This window comes from Bombus affinis, chromosome 4 (assembly GCF_024516045.1).
Source record: "Bombus affinis isolate iyBomAffi1 chromosome 4, iyBomAffi1.2, whole genome shotgun sequence".
NCBI lineage: Eukaryota > Metazoa > Arthropoda > Insecta > Hymenoptera > Apidae > Bombus > Bombus affinis.
In genome coordinates, this window is record NC_066347.1 from 2,771,045 (window position 1) to 2,792,070 (window position 21,026).

Consider the following 21,026-nt stretch of genomic DNA (forward strand, 5'->3'; position numbering starts at 1 on the left):
TTAATTTAAACTACGAGACGTATAGTTAATTTGAAATAATCGCAAATAAAAGGCGAATCGAATGACATTTTAAAGTATGTACTAATTCATCTCTAGATCAAACTATTTCTATTTAAAAATTAAGAACTTTGACTTCACTTTCCTCTATTATAAATTGAGATCATACTTTACCAAAGCAAAGAGTCAAAAAAGTATTTAGAATATCGTCCCTTCAAACACTTGACACATCAATTTTTTCAACAATGTGTTTCGTTACGACGTGACGCGACGCACAAGATGATCGACACAAACTGATGAGGTAGTGACCACAGTGCTCCACTGAAACTTCAGTGTTGGAGTTTGCACAACATAAAAGATAGACTAGAAACGTGGTTTACGCGTTTACTGAAAATAACGTTTGTGTACCGTGCAAGCCTAAGCTATCATAGACATGGCCACCGCCCTGCCGCGTAGAACACTTTGGCTGGTTTAATGAGTAAGGATCTAATTTACATTAGCATCGAGCGACTTCCTATTTAACACATACATATATCTACACGACGTTTACTGTTTCGACATTGTTGACCATGACATTAAGTACCACCATGATATACTACCTAAAGGGATTTCAAATACCGATTCTGTATATTGTATATAACCTGTGTATAACCTGTAATACTCGTCACATCCAAGCTTGCAATATATAGGTATTAAATAAAGATAAAAGATCAGTGGTGAGTTTAAAATAATGACGCATTTCAACTATTTTATTATTTCTGTTTTGATACTATCTGATATGTAGACCGTATTAAACACTACAAATCTATAAATGAGGTGTTCATTTACCAGATCGTTTAACTCCACAAATCAAAAAGTGGAGAAAATTGATGAAATTATACAAGATAAGCATCAATCAAACGTCTTGGAAGTAAAACTTAAAAAATTCGAGTTAATCATTTTGGCCTGTGAACAACTCAAATACTATCGATATATTACTGTTAATTAACTGCATGTGATTATTTTGGAATATTATCTCGAGCAGAATGAAATTGATGAATTATTGTAAATAGTTTGTATTTAATCTAATTTTTACAATCATGCTTTTTATTAATTTCATTCATCATAATATAACTTATATTATGTACGGTACATTGGTATTGGAATATAACATTTGAATATTGGATTACAAATATTTTTTATAAGATCACTTACTCTTAAATTTGGCAATAAAATAGAAAATAGCTATGATGGAAGATCGAAATATCTATGTGAATCGTTTTAAATTAAAAGTAATATGTTTTATCATTGTATCAGATGCGTATCGATCCTGTTGCTTGAATTTGTTATTTTTAAATCTCCAACATTGTACCAAACGTCAATCGATACGCGCATTCTAAAAAAGAAGAGAAAGAAGAGAAAGCTAAATGAAGAGAAAGATTCATCGGAATGTCAAGGCTAGTCAATTGTATATATCGAATGTCGCGATTCCATCTGTTCGTGTCATTTTTCATTTTGTCTCTCGTGCAGAATTATTTCCCTAATAATCTGGACTATGCACTTTCGCCCTGAGAGTTGTTTCGTGAGCCGGGAAACTATTTAAAGACAATTACTTTGCCGTAAGAAGCAAACGGGAAGCAGGAAGAAGAAGCAAATGGGACATTTTCAATTTACTTAATTATTTCAATTTTATTAATTACAGAAAACTAAGTCCGAGTTATAGAAGAAACTCTGTTCATTTGAACCTTTGGAAAATTTTCTTCAATCTATACTATTGTAATTAATAAAGTACTAAATTACTGCAAACGTTACTTTACAACAGCGTATTTTATAACAAGTTATTTCTAACAAGCATCTGTGACAAGTATTCTAATATGTGTAAAAGTATTCCGAAGAGATATCACGAATCTCTGGTAAAATCATTATGTAATACTTAATATTAGATGAACGGCAACTCATAGGTTACAAACTTCTGTTATACGACCGGCATATACAAGGTTACAGCTTTACACGAAGCACTTAAAAAGAAGAAATAAAAATAATATAAAACGCATCAAACTTTACCAAAATAATAAACGTTTTTCTTACAAGTGAAAAGTTAGAAAAAATCTGTTTTTTAATCGGATAATTCAGATATTTGAATCGACTTGAAAAACAGTGCAAGCGATATCACATCCCCTTTAACATGGATAAAATTGTAACCTGACAACATAAAAAATATTTTTCGGTGGAATAAACAAAGTGGTCCTTTTAGCATGGACAAGATTATAATGTAACAATGGAAAATACACCTTTTCAGTGTAATCGAAAAAATTATATAATAAAATAAGTTCCTAAGTAAAATCATTCGCATCGTAACCGGATTCACCGATCGATAGATAGAACGGTCGAAATTTAAGGACACTATTATTATGCATTCAATCTTCGATCGGTAACTCATTCTACGTCCCGACACACGCGTGCTTTATCTGGTTTACGATACCCAGCCGCAAATATGTAAGGGTAACACCGATCATTCTGATTTCCTTTTCTTCTTTTTCTCTCCCTGTCCCTTTTCCATTTTTTATGAGCTACCCGTTGCAATTGGAAAACGAGAACTCTCATATGTACCGTGGAACGGATTTCCATATTTGTTGAATACACAATCGTGAGAACGCTCGATCAACGATTTGTTACAAATTCAGAATTTCCAACGACCGCGACCCCATCGTTCGTCATTTCCTGCTGAACTAAAATAACTGTACTTAAATTGCTTTTCTATATCGACCACATCATTACCCTTGGAGTAAAAAATATAAACACGATCTTAAAGGAGTTGTAAAATATAATAATGTACATTTTTACATACGTATACAATGAAGACGTAAAAGTATGTGTTTCATTGCACATAAAGAAAAGACGGTTTAAAGAAAAATTAACAATTTCATACATTAGAGCATGAATAAAATACAACATAGATTTAATTTCATTTGGTACTTCGTTTCATACGAAAAGTTGAGAATTTCACAATTTGAAAAGATTAAAGACTGTTTATATGTAAAATTATATCGTAAATGATGTCCACAATGAAACTGAAGAGTCCGTCCAAGATATTAAAATATAGTTCATAATTACCTAAGCTATAGTCCTTTTATTTTTTCCTGTATCCTGCTAATGCAAACATATTTTTTCATACGAAGAAATGGCGAACATTCGGTTTCATGCAATGAAAAAACAGATGTAGATATCGGTAGATTCTCGTAGATTTATATTTAACATACACATATGTAGACATATTTGCTAGCATAATATTTGCAATGCGAGAAATGTTCCATAGTATGTCTACCAGCGATTTGACCCAGAAATTGATGATTAACATTCAGGATGTTTGAACTAAACCAAAATACCAACTTCCGTAACTTAGCATTGCATCATCAATACCAACATTTCCTAAAAATCCTCAACCATCGACGTGAAAGGAATTGCTCGGATGTACTCGGGGCCTCCCTAATGAACCATTCAAGATGTTCCCTTTCGCCTCAGAGTCTGTTCAGAGACCAAAGTTTATCGGAAGGTACACGAGAAAGCAAAGCTTGCGAGGAGAGAAGCTAATCCACGGTGTCGACGTTATCCTGTCGTATCTTTTGCTATTATTACTCTCCGTCAACAGGAACCATTGTTCGTCGGTAACAATAAGGCCTAGTTCTTTTAATGGTAACAATCTACGTAGACGCTGCTTTTCACGCTCCTTAATGAGATAGAATGACACTTAAAGCACCGCGCGTGACTAAGGGCGAGCTCGACCATGGCACGTCGTAGTTAAACCGCTAAACGCCTGTGTGTCCATCGCGTGGCTCTGGTTTTATCTTGCTTTTCGCCGAACTGACAATCTGTGTTTAGTCAAGGTTGCAGAAGGGAAGAACGATGGCTCCTGAATCGCCCAGCATCACACGGAAATTCCCGTGATCTCGGTTTGTCGAGGTGAAACGTAAACACCAGAAGCTGATGAAAAAAAGTGACGAACAGTAGACCGGATTTTCCTTTTCATGGTCGACGTACCTCACGAACTGAGCTTTAATCAATCTTGTCCTTTCTGATCCCAATCCATCGACACCATACTTCAAAGTTATTTATATCATATTTTTTGTTTCATCATATTTGTAGAACGAGTGGATTGCTATAGTAAATTCAAGGGTATGTTCGTGTATGAAGTTTTGTCAAAAAACTGTTAAATTTTCGACTGTTTTAGAAAAGACTGTCAGGACTGCTTTCATGTTGGAGAAATACGAATCTGATAATCGGTTGTAAATCAGGAGTCGTAAGTGCAAGACGTATTTTGTAAAGTTGGCTCCGACCGTACATATTTTTATTCAGTTGCATTCGTGAATTAGAGCATGATATTTGATTTTCATTTAGTAGTAGAGGTGTCAGAATTTGTAGGCAACGCCTATTGAATGACGCTGCAAATATTTGAAATTTATACAATGGAAAATATGTAACAGTTAAATATTCATGAAAATACCGATAATATTGTGAAGCGGTAGTATCATTGGAAACGATGAAAAACGAGGAGAACGAGTAATTATGGAGTGATTGAATATTTATATCAGAGTATGGGTTACAAGTAAGAAGTAATTCGAAGAATGCGTGTGAAGATTTACTGGATGCCACGTGAAAATTTGACTGTACGTCGCAAGAATGCGTATTATGGGCGTGATATTGTTAAATGATATACTTATGTATTATGTATATACAAAATGAGAAAATTTGTCTCAAAAGAAGAAAGTACATTATTTCTAGTTTACCAGAGAAATATCTCACTCGGGTCGGAAAGAAAATTTTCCCATCAAGAATAGAAGACCATGTTCCGCTACGAAAAAATCCATCAAGCCGATGAGTGGTATATAAAGAAAAAATAAAGGATCCAAATATTTTTGCCGGCACTCTGTACACTACTGTATTTTGAAATATTTCGCATAAAGGAAAGATAAAATGAAACTTGTTTATATCTTAAAATTATAAATTATATATAATTTATTTCATATTATAATTAATTTGATATTATGAATTATATGTATATGTAAATATTAAAATAAAATGAGAAAAATCTATCTAGTCTTTTTCTGTTATTATTGATTAAGCTACGGATTTTTGTGGACACAATTAACAAAATGAGATTTAAATGAAGATGTGTTTTACCATCTAAATATTATAATGAATACTTTACTTTGGATATTTTGTATATTTTTACATACTATGTATATTTTACATATTTTTGCATATTTAAATGATTCATAAATGCATAAATATTTGCAGATTATTAAAATCATATAATTGGGAGATATTTATATATCCACGAATGTCAAAATATGTTAAAAATGAAAGTAGACCACTTGTATAATCCGTAAAGTATATTATTCAGTGGTACTGAGTAATTTTATTATTGCGAATAACTAGTAATTTAGAGTATCATAAATAATGATATAATAAACATAATATTTTGTACGGTAAAATACCTGCATAAAATATAATTTTATTTAAAGGAATCTTCTAATTGAGTCGGAATAAGTCTGTGCAAATTTAATGAATATGAACCAAACTAATTACACTTGGTAAATTCAAAATTGGAATTGCTATACATGAGATGATTCCGACAAAAGAGATTTTTCCTCGATACAAAGTATTAACTAGTATAATCGCCATTAAGTTTTCCCTTAATAGGGGATGAAGCTTCTCCAAAGAAAATTATAATATTTTTATCGAAAACTTGAACGTCGATCTCAAAATATTTTATTCTGACTTAATTAGCCGGCCAATATTTACATTTTTCGTAAAGCCCTGATTAATTTTCCATGAGATAACTTGAGGAGGATAAATTATTCAGATAATTATCCAAAAAAAAAGTACACCGAATTAGCGCTTGCATCAACTTATATTACAAATTAAAGTACGAAAAGTTAACGGTAACCAATTACCAAATTGTCGGACGTTACAAAATCTGGCTGCTAATCCTCCGAGAATCTCAAGCATCTCCCCTACTTTGATAATTAGAAGGTTAACAAGATGATGATGTGGGTCAACGGAGGAACTAAGCTCAAGGGAAAGTGGATTTCTCATCCACGACCTGCTCATGCACCATGTTATGAGTTCGTGAAACACCTATCGCTACTGCGTGTTCAACTATCACTTCACACAATTTACATTTTTCACCCATAAAGTAATTTCCACACTTTGACATTTAGCTCGATTGATATATTATAGTACCTATACAAATTTATTAACCTTGCTGCGGTCTTCTAACTTTGTATGTTTCGATTTCACTATAGCTTCGACTTAAAAAAAGTGTTTAAAGGTTTCAAGAAAATTTTTATGGTAGTACAATTGACATGAGAATTCACGCTTGCCAATAATTCTTCCATGTTCTCCTCAGATTTAAGAAATTGTTTAATAAAATAGAGAAACACTAAGAATTGTTTGCCAGTGTTAATATTCAAACCCTATGATATATAGTAGTGAACAAAAAAGATTTTAAAATTCATTGTGTATAATAATATAATAAGCATAATATATCGGTATTAACTTTTATTAAACAATTTTATCATATTAATAACAGTCATCTATTTAGAAGATATACATACGATTTATTTACTATCTATACCAATTCTTTACTATCTTCTTCACAATTTAATTCTTCTTGTCAAATATAATTCTGTTTTCTAAAATTACGGTATTTTCTTTTTGGTACCACATATCCTTTAAACTTTCTTGTGTCCTCCACTGTATTATAGTAACAACTCAATCAAACACAATACATTAGTAACTCAAACCATGTGAAATGATCAAGTATCATCCGAAAATTATGGGACTGGTTAGGCGAATGCAATATTTCAGTAGGAAACTACTAGAAACCAAAGAGTGTCTAGTGTCGTACAATCTGATTTGATTGCAGTCATTAGTTGGAGTAATTAAACGCCGGGAAGAGCTCGCTGGTGTGCGTAGCCGTTGTGAATGAAGTTCCAGTGTTCAGTGAAGTCGCTTCTCGACCCTATTTCAAAACTAGAAATCGCCAGAAACGGAAACCGCAATTGCTGGCCACAGTGCGAGAAATTCTCAAATTCCTCGCGCGGTTCCGTACATGCCAATTCACTTAAATTGTAGGAAGACCCGCCCGTGGATCCTGACTGACGTTGATCGCGCTATTCTATTTCACCACGTCGCGATAACTTCGTTTCTTGCTGACTCTGATTCGCCTTCGAGAGAAGGAACATTGTGACAAAACGTCGTACAGTTTGCTGACGTGTCGTTGTTCCGACGGTTAAGCATTTAAGTAAACGGATATAAGGATAATAGGTGCGAAGGAAGAAAACTGGTATACTGGTTAGCGGACGATAAAAGGAAATGCATTCTTTGTAAAATAAAAATAGGTGTAGTAAAACACTTATTAGGAAATAGTGGAAGGCAAAAGAAATGAAGCAGTGATAAATTAGTTACGATCTACAAAAAAGAGGCGTAAAAGTACAAGGAATAATCTAAGCCAAATATAAATGTGGGACCATATTATAGTTTTTAGAAGGATATATGTTTTAAGAGAAATTTAAATTATAATATATAAGAATAGGTTTATAGTTTTATGAACTTTGTGTGTGCGAAACCAAGTGTAGAGAATATATAAGTATCTGTGAGTTTCAGAAAATGCTGTAAAACCAAGTCTATTTCGGGGCTGTGAAACCGAAATTAAATAATATATATTATAAGGATAATACGTGTGGAAGTATTATATACATATGTATATATATTACATACATATATTATATACATATATGTACATTTCTTCATTGATAAGCGTTTTAATAGAAATGATACTTAGTGTTGTCAAATACTGAAATAGATATAAATTCTTCTATAAGAAATTTTAAAGTTAAATTAATATGCTTGAAATATTTTTCACTTTTTATAAATGGGTTTTAAAAATTGGAAAATTTATGATACTCCTAATATTCATATATCTATCTACGATTAAGTTACGCTTAATTGGTTATCCACTACAAATTTTTAATTGTGTGAATAAACTTGCTTCTATAAAAAAAAGAGGGGGTTGATGAGCATGACATAGTGTCTAATGACATCGTCAGGGACACTTTTTTAATTGATTAGCTAATTAAAAATCTGTAAACAGGAATCAATGAGCCATAACGTGAGCGCAGATGCCTTCAATAGGCAATAATTACAAAAAGCGCACCATGTAAGTGCGTAAAATATTGACGCGCGCGCAAAATACCCAATATGTTGTCAAATATTTTTAAATTAAAATAGGATACACAGATATTTAAAATTGGAAATCTCGTTCTATATAACTATTTTTTAATTGAAGTTTATTTATTTATTTATTTATTCAGTTGACGGAACGACTAATGAAGAGGAAAGAATTAATCTAATAAGATACAGGCAGAAAAATGAGTATAGTTTTAATAAAGTTTTAAGCAATGTTGGATTTTATACATGTATATATTATACATGTATATATTATACATGTATATATATGAATATATATGTATATATATGAATATATACATGTATATATATGAATGAAATAATTAAAAGTTCTCTTCATGTTGAATATATTAACTTACACAATTATTGCGTATTATACAATTTTACAACAAGTTATTTTCTGTTCTCATACATGGCTAAAGATTTTTGACATTTGCAAGTTTATCTAAGAGAAGTAGTTTATTCACTATTGATTCTATACTCACTTTTCTACTGTTTCTCTCCTGTAAACAATCATCGTTTGACAGTTTCGATAATAACAAAGGAAATTTCTGATGCATGAAAACTGTCTGTTAATCACCAATTGATTTTCATTAAATTCAAATGTTATTTTTTACTATTACTTATTTCTCGAATTACAGTGTGTCAACTATAAATAGTACTATGTCTGCTGCTATGAGAGAGCTATGTCAAATCTTATTATTTAAATTCGAAAGTATATAAAGCATATGAACTCTCCATTTAAAGCCCAATAAATTTTATAAAAACAATTGAGAAATTTATCGTTAAATTGGACGGGAAGCCGACAAAGTTAATTAGTCGCGCTTTTCGATAACTTTTCACGCGGTAACCCGTTGGAAAATCAGCGAAACGCACATATATCGTCTGACTGTGTTTAATTAATTAACTGCTGCACCCAGAATCGGTGCCGGTACCAATTAATTAGGCTTAATAATTTACGCCCACGTCAAGACCATTTTAATCGGATTAAAAGCATCGAATGTCATAATGTACTTTGCCAACGTAATCCGCTAAGTAGCGAACTCTACAAGAGAGAAAACGTAACTAGGAAAAAGCGTTGCAGTCACACCGTTTCACCGCATCATACAAGGAAATCGCATTTAGATTTTAATGGGAGTCAAGATAATTTTATAACCCGCCTAATGATACGTACGTGTGAGAATACGGAGGTAAACAGTCTCCTTCTATATACAATTGCATCTATATGATACTTATTTTCTTGTTGGTTTAGTTCTTGAAATTTCAAAAATGTAATAAGGATTGTAAATGTGTTTAAATATCGCAAGCCAAGTAGATAAATTGATCGTTAAAGGCAATTTGTAGTAAAAAATTTCAGTAATTAAGAATAAATTTACATGGCCGTTCATAAGTAATAGAGCAATTAGCAACGGGGTACATTAGTAGTAAGATATACTTAAAAAGTAATTAAGTACTTTTTGTAAGCTATGGAATTATTATTTCGTGTAAATTCTTGTGATATAATCTACAGTAATAGTAAAATTCATTAGTCAAAAAGGGAGCAGAAAACACAAAAAAAAATTTAATTGTATTATTAATGGAATTGCGAAATTCTTGTAACAGAATATATCCAGCAACTACAAAAAGTATTTATACGTATCCTTATCTTTTTTATTAGGTTCTGTCCTAATTTAACCAAATTTAATACTGTGTTCATATACCTTTTACAGCCACTGTATTATAATTGTTTCCCATTTGATCCACTTGAACCATCTATCATCAGCACCAATTCTATTATCGTCAATTTCTCACAGAACAATTTTTCTATTCTTCCCATCCGACTAAACCCATTGGGCTTATTTTTCATCATAAATATTTATAGTATAAAACTCACGCCCTTATTTTTGTAGCCTTATCTTCGCAAGCTATCTTCTCATTAACGCTACATCGAGGTGGATTCGTTCACTTAAGAATATCGAATTTAATTATTTTTAACCAGCCGAACACCCGGCACTGTTCTCGCCTGTCGAAATAACCAGAAAAGTGGAGAGGTTAATGGATTCGCACGATCGAACAACGTGGCGAGAACGGCCAATCGATAGGAAAAGCGATCCCTGTTTCCGTTGCCATTGTTCTCGATTTGCGAGTGCCACTCGCCATGCTATAGACCTAAGGATCGTTCGAATAAATTCAAATGACCGGTAAGATTAAATTATAGCGCTCTTCGCGGTTCCGACCACCGTGGACGATACAATCGAATCGCGTTTCAATCGAAGTTACACTCGAATTACATTCAACGACCGCGCAACTTCTCGCTTGCCACCGATACGCCGCTGTAATTAAAACGTCCATAGTGATTAATGAGACCGATACGCGAGCAATCGGACGTCCCTCTCGTCCCTCGTGATTTTCGACGTCTTCCAACGGTTAAATCCCGCGACATAATTGCCGAGTAAATCTTCCTATCCACGAGTATCGGTTAAGATTTCTTCGCGTTTTTATTTCGCCAAGAAGAGAAGATTAAACGTCCAAGGAGGATGGGAAACGTGATCGCGAACGACGGAGTTTAATGCATAATAATATGTCAGTCGGAAATCTTGATGAAAAGATTTGGGATTAATGTGATTTTTATAGCGATTTAGAGAATGATTTTTTAACGTGAAATCGGGAAAATTGCTTTACACCAATAAATTTATGAAGTTGAAGGATATTTGGATTTGGCTGAGAGATTTCTTCTTGAAAATGAAAATTAATGTTACACGAGAAAATTCAATTATTTCCATCAAAATTCTATGCGAAGTGTAGCTACGAATTGCTTTGAACGACAGACAAATTTTTTAAATCTATATCGTATACATTTTGATTGTTAGCAATAAGTTTTATATTTTTCATTCCTCTGTTAACAAAATTGAAAATCAGTCGAATGTTGATATCGCCAGTGTCATCAATCTATATATCTTAGAATTGGTTATAAATTTATGACTTACAATTTTAAATTGAAAAAATATCAACAGAACATCGAAGTCATTTTGTTGTACAACATATAAATGTTTGGTTCTCGGTGTTAGTTATAAAGGTTTATATCTGTTTCGGATAGCAGGCTGTTTAATTACACATAAATTAGGTTTAGTGTAATTTAATGCCTATAAATATGTAATACGCGGCTTAAATTATTGATGTGCGATTTGATTATAATACCATTCTACAGAAATGCTGTTCACCGTCATCTGTTCGATATTCGGCCAGAAAATCAATGTGGCTGCAGAATATGTTACTGACACGGCCGATAAATTGACTGAATTCTCGCATTAATAACTGAACGAATTTAATGGTGATTGCCATACTTTTAATCGTTGAATCGAAATTCGCTTATTTTTTTCTCTTTTTTTATCAAACGCTATGAAACTATACATATTCTCAAATGGATTAGCTTCTTATAATAACGAACTGTTATCAAATAACCAGTAATATTCTTCCTTACTTTATTTCATATTTTCCTAACAATAACTTTAATTGAAGTTAAGGATTATATATATATATATATATTATTTTAAAAATAATATTAACTTAAAAATTTGTTCCGTATTATCGTCCTTCCTAATTGGTAACGAAATAAGAAATTGAAAATGGTTTTGAACGGGTCCAAGAGCTCTTCAAATTTTCAACAATGTGAAATTACCAATTCATTGAGCGAACGGAATTCATTTATAGAAATGATCCCATTACAGCTATTAGAAACAACGATGAATAATTTTTAAAACCGTTTAAATTTATATATAATTTTTTAGCCTAAATACCAGTGTATAATAAATATTTAAATCACTGATTTAATTACAAAATTCAAAAGATCTAGTAAGGTCGAACATTGGCAACATGTTTTAAAGAGTATCTATGACGTCAAGGTCTCTCAGCAATTCTTGATAACTGTATAAAACGTTTTCCGTAGTTGCGCCAAGACTACAGCTGCTGAATTAAGAATCGACAGGAGCTGTACCGTTGAAAGTTGAGAAACGAACGAAATGGAATTCCGCGTAGTCATCAATTATTCCAAACTTGTCCCAATCCTCTTTTCTGATAGTTCTCGGGAGCGAATACGAAAGTTGCCGTAATATCGATGCCCCGGTGTACCCCTGATTATGATAACTTACAACGAAGCGAGTCCTGTCATTGGTTCTTTTTAACTGTATAATGTGTTTCCTTTAACGTATAGAACTGGCAAAATTTAAATTTACAAGCATAGATTTCTATGAATTTTGTGACCACAAAAAGTACTTATACATTACATTTATTATAGCATTTATGTATTGATTAATCAAGTTCAGGTATATTAATATCATTTAGCAGTATTTTCATATGACTACAAAAATTTAATACTATGAAAACGAAATATGAAATGTAATAAAAGAAGTTAACAAATATCTTCTTGTGTTCACTGTATCTTTCTACAGATTTTAAATGAATAGCATCGCAATAAGAAAAGCGTTTCTGTCGTTTAAAGTTGTGAAAAATTCCTACCGAACTCAGAAGAGCTAACACATTCCACTTCGATATGCTTATCGGCGTTCGATCAAATTGATGGTGGTTCAATGTCGTCACCAAGAAAGTGAGAAAATTTGTTGGAGTTTGGTTGGTAGGAAGAAGAAAAATAAAAGAGATCGAATTACATGGCGGGAAAGGACTTAGCACCGTGGATAATAAAATTGTAAAATCGTCGAATCCTTACACGTTAAGAGTCGTTAATTCGTTAACAACAATTATTGCATTGTCAAGTGTTTTAAATATCGTAGTTTATTTATTGTTCTAATTTAAATAATATCTCTAAAGCCGAAATATGTGTTCTTGTATCACGAGGCTACACTTGACGTTGTACTTACACTTCACTCGTCGACAAAATATGACGAAAAAGAAAAATCCACAAATCGCCGAAACAGAATGGACAACAGTAAATTTCGACGCGAGTCATGCATCATCGTGCGTTCACTGGATGCGGAAAAGTCAGCGGGGAAATGGCGCGTGTGGGCCTTTTAATCTCGCAAATTGCTCCTGGCGACGACGAACACCTCAATTCCGGCGGCGAGCCGTACGGTGCTAACAGCTGCCACTATCCGCAGCTCCTAGTGTAGTGACACCACGGTTCTTCATTAGCAACCGTACTAACGAGGCCTCTCGTGGCGAAGAGAGGAATTTTTCTAATTTGTTCGAAAGAGCGAGCAGACCATCGAACATTTCGCGCCGCTTTACTACGAAGATGAAAACTCAGGCGAGTACTTTGTTGATGGGGCTCGTAACTACGTTTGTTTAGTGTTTTTAAGGAAAATTAGTCCTCTGACCAGGGAACGCTTTAACAAATTAGAGTCGTGCGTGAAAGTGGTAATTACGTGCATTGAGTAGGTTCAGTGAAGCGTACATTTCACTCTGCCTCTATCCTCTGCCAGATGTTACGTGTTTTAAGAAAAGAGCATCAATGTTTCTATTGTGCAGTAAAGATGAATTTATTCGTGAAGCTACTTATTGATTTATTTATTTTTCACTGTATGATGGCATACTAAAAAATATAGGATTTATCGTGATATTCAGTAAAGGTCGAAAATGGACAAATATAAAGGTCTTGTAAACTTAGACGTGTAACATGAAAAGCAAATAGATTTTTAATACTCGATGTTTGCGATATTGATAGGTATTCATACGACTCGTGCTGATCGTCAAAAATATATAAGAAAAAAAAAATAGATTTTTTATAAGAAAAGATGTTTATCAAGAAATACTTATTTATCAAAAGTATTTGAGAAATAAATTTTAGAGTGGAAATAAATAAGGCCTTAAGTGCCGAAATTAAAGTTTTGTGAAATACAATTTTTCGTTTACTAAAATGTTATTTATTGACAAGATGTCACAAAACTTATTTATTACATGTACCACGTCACTCTATATGACTTTACAGTATTTTTAGTTTAATATTTGAAGGACTTGTTAATTAACATAAGAGGAATTTTATATTTTAAGAAAGGATATAAGTTCATTGTCTAGTTTACTTTAAGAGCTGAAACGGTTGATAAATCGATAAAGAATAATTTTATTTTCTTTGTTATTATTTTTCTTCTTAGATGATTGATCTTTTTTGTCGTTCTGTTACCTTCACACCCTTCATTACTTCGTCGCTTTATTGTTTTTTTAACACTGATATTATCGTGATAATACTCTCCATAAATATAATATAGCAGACACGTATATGCATTTATTTATATTAGTGTACGCGGTCTGCCTGGTATGGTCACGTGACGAGCGACAAGCAACGAAAATAAAAATAAATTCTTGTCAGAATCAAAGGCACAACGCACATGTCTGAGCACGAAAAATTCGTACATTAAGCTTAATTTAGGGAACAGATCCTGTAACGTGCGTCCTATATCCTGTACGAAAAGCTAAAAATTCTACAGGTTATTATGATCACTTGTCTCTATATTTACTAATATTGGCTTACATGTAAACAACCTTTTTAAAGAAAAACAAAATTTCTTCTTTGAATGGCGCTCATAGCTTTCTTTATTTCCCCTCTTTTATTGTTAAACAGAATATAAACTATTATTATCAAGTAATAAATGTATTAAATGTAGTTTTTCTGTTAAAAAAAATTCAAAATATTTTCAGTACTATTTCAAGCTAAAATTCGGCTGACAATAGTATAATAAGAACTCAAAGAAATGGATGGATACAATGAAATAAATTCGATGTAATGGAGCGATTGTCGATAGATTCTATTGTTGGTCAGATCACCATCTCCACGAAATATCTACAGAATATCTCGTTTCCATTCGACTGCTTCACAACGGGTATAAGAATTCGGTGCATTAGGCTACATACGTATACAGAATGCATCGTCCAACGAAAAATACATAGATATATGTTCGCGAAAACCTTTTCAGAAAATTCTAAAAAATTGTTATTGAATAACAATACGTGCGTGTATGTTGTTATACAGTACGTACTCGACCCAAAGGAGTTGAACGACGAGTCGCGTATCGTGTATATCATGAATTTCTAATACGCATCTCTCGTATTCGCTCGAGTTATGCACCTCGCTTACATACATATTTACTCTTCTTGCAAAATGTATCGGCGGGTCACCGATATTGTGCGAAATCTTATAAATACTTGAGTCTCGAATAAATCCTGTCACAGAGTGTATAACTAAAGTACACTTTCAGTTTCATAGCTCATAGACAATTTTTTACGTAGCTGATAGCTTCAGTATTCATATTTAATACAATGGATAATGAACTGTTTACTTGGTAATGACCTATTTTATGATTCCATAGAAGAATCTTGATAAATATTAGTGCAATATACATGGAAGGACTACAAATTCTGAAAACAAAATGATTAAATTTAAAATGATTTAAGTATTTAGTAAATGCATTATGACCTTAAAAAGGAAGCAAATTAAGCTAAAAGCTTTCATAGAGTGGAAACTACAAAATTTATAATATCATAACCAATAAAACAATAAATAAATAACGATCTGTACCTTTTTGTAGCTTCAAAGAATGTATATATCTCTTAAAAAGAAAAATGTTAAAAAAGATCTATCGATCCCCCGATTCTAAGGATAAAACTGCTTGCAGCAGGCAGAAATCCAAATGATAAAGACGCTTGTGACTTGCTGCAATCGAACGCTTGACATGATAAGGAGATTCAGTTCGTTGGTGCACAGACCTGAATCTACAACTCTATGTATCTCTACACGACCTGTTAGGTCTGTTAGGAGGTCCCTCTTCCTGAGGCACGATCGAGTCTCCATAATTAAAATCGCGACCGAAACAAGCATACAATTGTGAAAACCAGGGCAAACTGTACACCAAACAATTCATTTACCTTCTCTCTGCTATTTCTTGGCCTGGGATGGCAAAATTCATTAAACGGAACGAATTTACATAATTTCACGATTAAATTAAACAACATGGAAAAATCTCACGATGATTTATTTTCCTCGTCTCGACTTTCGAATTCTTATCTTTCACGTTTCGGCCATTGAAGAGGGAAATCGGTGAAGGCGGTAAAAGATGGAAAGAAGTAAACCGAGTGAGAATATGGTTGTGAAAGTTTCATTTGGCTAAGGACGCGATATTGCGAAATAGTAAAGTTGTTGTTGGAATATAAACCGATAAATGGTTTGATGGTGATAACGAAATATTGATATTGAGTACATATTAGAGAACATTCAGATCATGGTGAAGAATTTTTTAGTTGTTTTTAACCCTTAACTGGTATGCTTGCGAACAGAATAGTTTGGATTAAGTTACTTAATTTATGATTTTTAATATTACATTAATTTTAGATTACAGATCGTTGAAAATTGAACTATGACTCTTATACTCTCCATTAAAGGATGCATAAGAGCACAGAATTTTCAAAAGTCTTTGTCTAAGCATCCTGTCCATACAACATTCATCTTCTGACTTACCTCCATTATGTGTATGTCGAATGTATGGTCATGCGAGAAAGCCTTGCTGGTTCCATTACCAGGTCTCAGATGAAACGCATCTTCCTTCCTTTTCCCATCGTTCTTCCATTCTCTCCCTCTTTTACTTTGTCCCATTTTAAAGCCACTGACGTAATAAGCTTTTATTTTCAAAACGTAGAAGTTTTTATTGCACCGCAAGGTGATTATGTGCGAAAAAAGACTGAAGTATAGGTATATATTGTATTCATTCAAATTATCAGTCTCTGAAATATGTAATAATTTCTTCATTTAAGGGATTATTAATCATTTCTTTTGTTCCATATTTTTACGTGCCATTTTATTTGTGTGAACGATAAATTATATCATAGGTATTAATATCAAATCATATATCATATATAATTATATCATATGTATTTTCAAGGACTAAAACCGGTTTCCAAATTCAGCCAGTTTACAGAGAATAATGACATGCTACAAAACTAACATAAATTAACGTAAAGTTGGACAGTTTTAATTTTTAACATTTATTCATATTCGATTAAAATTAACCTCAAGGGAGACACACCTACGAACTCGTGCAGGATAAAAAGTATCATATTCGCAGCCTGTGGGCTGAAACAAAAGATTCATTCCTTCGTTTTTCAAGCGTAAACAAGTCTTGTACGCTATATGAAAAAACGGACGAGCAACGCAGTGAAGACGAAAGGACGAAGAAATAAGCCGAGTCCAGAGGGAATTAACTGAAGAGCAAGACCATACTGTTGAGATATAAAGCTAATTAGGTCAGTATGCTGTTACAAAATTTCCGAATAGATGAACCAGAGCCAAAGGATAAAAAGCTTTATTTATTATTACGCATTTGCTAATACGAACATTATGCCTAACATTACGCATGGAACAAATTTAATTCGATCATCCGAACAACGTATTTCATGGTTAGATCGGAGAATCAAGTTTCTACTGTATCATATATATCACAATCCTTCCATTATTCAATATTTATATTCGATAATATAAAACTTTCACTGCTGATAAATAACTACACCAATGAATATATGTACTTGATATTGTATAAGTCTTTGCTATTGTTCATATGTAATTGTTTATGGGTACTAAATTTTATTGGAAGGGATACAGTGTAACGCGGCATAAACCATTAACGAAATAAGAGACATAAATCCACAAATATTTTCCGATCAAACATGGGAGCAATATCATAATATTTCACTACTAATCAGTTTGCCTAAATATACATCAACATATCAGAAGATGAAATATGACTATATATTCTCTGTTATATAATACGATAATGTGATATTATAAATTGCTTAATAGCAATACATTTTATTCGTATGAAATCAATCCGTATCTAAAACAGTTAATTTTTTATTACCTCGTTTCATTTATCCTTGAACAATTTCAGTCATTATAAATACGGTAATTTCTCTTTCAATGCATATGTCACTCTACAAAACGAAACTACCAAAAAGACCGCTCGTTTAAAAGTTAATCGTTCTACAATAAATTTAAAATAGTACGATAATTGGCTTGAATAAAAGCTCATAAAACTCATGAAGTCAACACGATTTGATCAGTAGATCAACGGCATTGTTTTATTTTGTAAAATGCGTGTTCAAAAGCTGGCACATCGCTCACGGTTGTTAGAAAACAATTAAACATCGAAACTTAACCGAAATACGGAAAATAATTTCGCTTTGTGCAGACATTGTTCGTTCTATTGTATCTCGTACAGGAAATATTCATTAATTCAGTTTGTTACAATGAAATGAAATAAGATATATCGTAAACTGTACAGAAGAAATACCCAATAGAAACGCTCTGGACAGATATACTAAAATATAAATTGTGGGGAAAAAATTAAATTACAAATTGCGATACACTGAAGAATCAGAAGAAGTGTACAAACATTTTATTCCTTTTTTTATTGGTTTGAATGGGATTTGATTGATTTTGTAACTTTTCAAACAATATCTTCAATTTTTGAAATTGATTAATCCTAATTTTCAATCCTAAATATTTTGTGTAAATATAAATTTGTTTCCTTTTCCGAAATAACAGAAAAATATCTATATTGCTGCGTTTATTATGTAATTTGTTAATTTTTCGACCTAAAGAAATGTTAATCCAGAAACTTCAAAGGAGTTTCACTTTTTGATCGTAAATAAACTTCAAAGAATTTAGTAATATCTTAAGAATTTCTTTTATCTCTCTCCCTCCCTCCCTCTCTCTCTCTCTCTCTCTCTCTCTCTCTCTCTCTCTCTCTCTCTCTCTCACTCTCATATTCTATCGAATTCTTCATATTCCACCGAATAAATATTGAAACAAGTTTTCCTGTATTTTTATTCTTTTGTACATCACAATTTTTACGCACGAGCTACCAGCCTTTCTATTTTATGCGGAATAACCTTCGATAGTGCTTCCTCTTCGGTAGAAAATAACACCTTCGACAACGAGAATCTTACGTAATCCCTTTCCTTATCACTTTTCTGTCCTAGCTTGAACGTTGACATGAGTTCATAATCAATGTTGTGGTATCTTGCTTACCTTCATGTTTTCTACACACCGGCATGACAATCTCGGTTCGATCGATGATGAGATTTCTCGAGATTGACGCTTAATAATATTTTCTAAAGTTCCAATATTTCTTGAAATTCTTAACAGATCAAAATGTTCACCCTCAATAATAAAGTGTAGAAGCGTTTCATCAGATAGCGAAAATTAAATTACAGATTATAATTCTGAAGTACAAATTCTATGTACTACAGAATTATTAATTCCGCTGACTGTCTATTTTTGAAGTTTTTCTTGTCGACATAAAAATGGCTAATCATTTATTTAATAGAACATATCTAACAGAGAACGTATGCCTAACATATACAACTTAATCAAACCTAATCACAAACAGATTCTTCAAACAGCGACGTTAATTCGATGTTCGATATTCGAAGAGTCTTTTTGACAAGACTTTCGTCTCACAGAGAGAAGAATAAGTAAATTTTGGATAGAGACGACTAGCTTCGTGGCTTTCAACGAGCTTGAACAAATAGTAAGCGTCTCGAGGCGGAAGAGCTGTCTACGCTCGTTCCGGCTGAAACGAACACGGCGAACGTCGCGTCGACGACAGGCGAAGATTCATGGAAAGGAGGAACTGGGCGCGTTCGCGTTTCTCTCCTGCGAATCTGTCGGAAATCCTTCCTTCTCATCCGGTCCACGATTTCTCCAGACTTTCTTATCGTCCAGATAAATGATGTGGAAGTAACTCGCGTTATTACATCGCACATGTGTTTACGTGTCTCGAGGAGCGAGAAAATCCTGCGTTTGGAACAGAGAAATCTGTGACAATCGATTTTTTTTGCGAAAAAGTTTCTGCGAGATAGAGAATATTTTTGACAGTTTAAATCGTACGATTTATGTGTTCCGGTGCTGTTCGTTATTGAATTGGGTTTTTGAGCATTTGAGGGAGGAAGTTAGTCGTGGCTCTTCTGTTTTGTTGAGTTTAAACGTTTCAGAACGGAAGAGTGAAGTATTGTAGTCGTTCATAGTTGGATATGTGATACGAGAATTTTTTCCAATTTAGAAAGACCGACAAATGTAAATCTTATTCATATTCTTGAAGTGTCGCATTAAAATTTGAATCCTAACAGCATTATGGTTATTACTAAACCTCTTGGAACGTTTCAACTGTAAGTTCTATTAAGGAGAGATTAAGTTAACTCTTTATGATCTGCCCTTAAGATCTGCCCTGTAAAATGTAACCATAAGCGAAAACTTACAAGATCTAACAAATTTAAATTTAAGATTTCCCTGCGACTTCTGCTAAGCTGAATATGCTCTGAATTAACGAATATATATAGTAATGTAGAAAATCATAATAGAAAGAATTATACAAATTTCAGAAATAAGATTTATACATAAGTGTAAAGTTACTTAAATTAGTTAAAAGTACTTAAATTTTTATTGAATAGGATGAAATAAAATTGGAATTAACTCAGTATTTTCAAAGATAACAAGATAATCTTAATTATATCATAAACTGAATACAATTCAACTCATTCGACAATAGTGGAACGATGTTATGGAAACAACGATATTGAAATATTTCATATTCGCGTATAGAACGATTTAATTTTCACATTATGTGTACTGTACAGGTAATGCAAGGAACATGAAATCAGTAGGAGCACTTAAAAAAATGACTCGAAGGATTACCTTCAAGAGTTCCAAGGATTACCTTCAGGAGTTCCAAGGATTACTCAGAAAATTGGATTCCTTGAAGCTGTAATTTTTGAGCGCGACTCTTTTAAACGAAACAACGGCGAAATTCGTTACATTTATTAGG

General features: G+C 32.8%; 1 protein-coding gene across 6 annotated transcripts in view; it reads right to left on the minus strand.

The window, feature by feature from the left end:
• The window catches only part of LOC126915316 (potassium voltage-gated channel subfamily H member 5-like), a 207,306-nt gene that overhangs the window by 151,421 nt on the left and 34,859 nt on the right, over positions 1-21,026 (minus strand). The window lies entirely within an intron of this gene.